At 48.8% G+C, this 1,417-nt stretch overlaps 1 non-coding gene across 1 annotated transcript; it reads right to left on the bottom strand.

Moving 5' to 3' along the window:
- Nucleotides 1-771: 771 nt before the first annotated feature.
- On the bottom strand, nt 772-843 carry trnae-uuc. Its single transcript has one exon. It is a non-coding gene; the product is annotated as a tRNA-Glu (tRNA).
- Nucleotides 844-1,417: the final 574 nt, after the last annotated feature.

The following is a 1,417-nucleotide window of genomic DNA, read 5'->3' as shown; positions in this document are numbered from 1 at the left end:
AATGTCTTGTACAGCCACAACATAACTTCCCAAATCCAATACTCAGTCAGAGGATTGTGAAAACTTACAAACCCCACAAAAAACAAGCAGGAAAGAATGGAGGGACAAACCGAATTTTTGAGAGCCAGCTTGGAAGCACCACTGAGAAATCGGCGGACTGGGTTTATTGGGTCTCCGTTCTCCTTAATTACACTATATACGTATTTCTCTTGTGCTCTTCGTAGTTTCTCTGTGCTGCAGTGTGTAGTGGCTCGTTGAAATAATGTCCTGATGTCCTGAGGAACCAAAGACACAAACACAGCACCAACTTCATCAGCAAAGATAGCACTGTCAAGCTCGTGGAACTGTGTCTTACCACCCACTTCATATTCAGTAACAAGCCCTACAAACAGATCAACGAAATATACATGAAACACTTCTGTCATCAAAAAATGAAACAAATTAGAGGAAACCTGCAACATCATCAACAATATCCTTACTGGCATAAAATTCACAAAAGAGGAGAACAACAACAAAGTGCCAATTCTAGATGTCACAGTTGAGCGAACAGTCAATGGTAAATTCAAAACAGCGTCTACAGGAAAACACCACACGCGAACCACGTACTTAGCTACAGAAGTAATTATCCCTACACATACAAACAAATCTGAATCAGGACACTATTTCAACGAGCGACTATGCACTGCAGCGCCCAGTGATAACGAAGACCAAGAAGTAACTGGACAGCGCACTTAAGGAGAATGGGTAGCGAAAATACGCGCTGAAAACGGCTTCCCTGACCGGGAATCGAACCCGGGCCGCGGCGGTGAAAGTGCCGAATCCTAACCACTAGATCACCAGGGAGATGGTGAGGTACTTTGACAGTTCAACTGAAAATTGCTTCCCTGCCCGGAAATCGAAACCGAGCCAGGGGAGTACGAAGGCCTCCACCAGTGTCATTTCTTGTATCCATTGCTCCCGATGCGGTCTCCTCTACATTGGGGAGACTGGAGACTCCTCGCAGAATCAAGTCACAGCGCTTGAAGGAACATCTCCAGGACACCCGCAACAATTAACCCATCGCCCTATGGTCCAACATTTCAACGCCCCCCCCCCCCCCCCCCCCTCTGCCGAGGACATGAAGGTCCTGGGCCTCCTCCATCGCCGCTCACTCCCCACCCGATGCCTGGAGGTAGAACGCCCCAACTTCCGTCTCGGATACATTCAACCCAAGGACATCAATGTGGACTTCACCAGTTTCCTCATTTAACCCTCCCCCCCACCTTACCTCGGTTCCAACATTCCAGCTCAGCGCTGTCCTCATGACCTGACCTACCTGCCAATCTCCCTTCCCACCTATCCGCTCCATCCTCCTCTCTGACCTGTCACCTCTGTCCCCACTCCGATTCACCTATTGTACTCTTTGCTACCTTCGGCC

The sequence above is a fragment of the Chiloscyllium plagiosum genome, unplaced genomic scaffold (assembly GCF_004010195.1).
Source record: "Chiloscyllium plagiosum isolate BGI_BamShark_2017 unplaced genomic scaffold, ASM401019v2 scaf_48151, whole genome shotgun sequence".
NCBI classification, from domain to species: domain Eukaryota; kingdom Metazoa; phylum Chordata; class Chondrichthyes; order Orectolobiformes; family Hemiscylliidae; genus Chiloscyllium; species Chiloscyllium plagiosum.
Note: the sequence above shows the minus strand (reverse complement) of the source record. Positions and strands in the feature narration are given on the sequence as shown.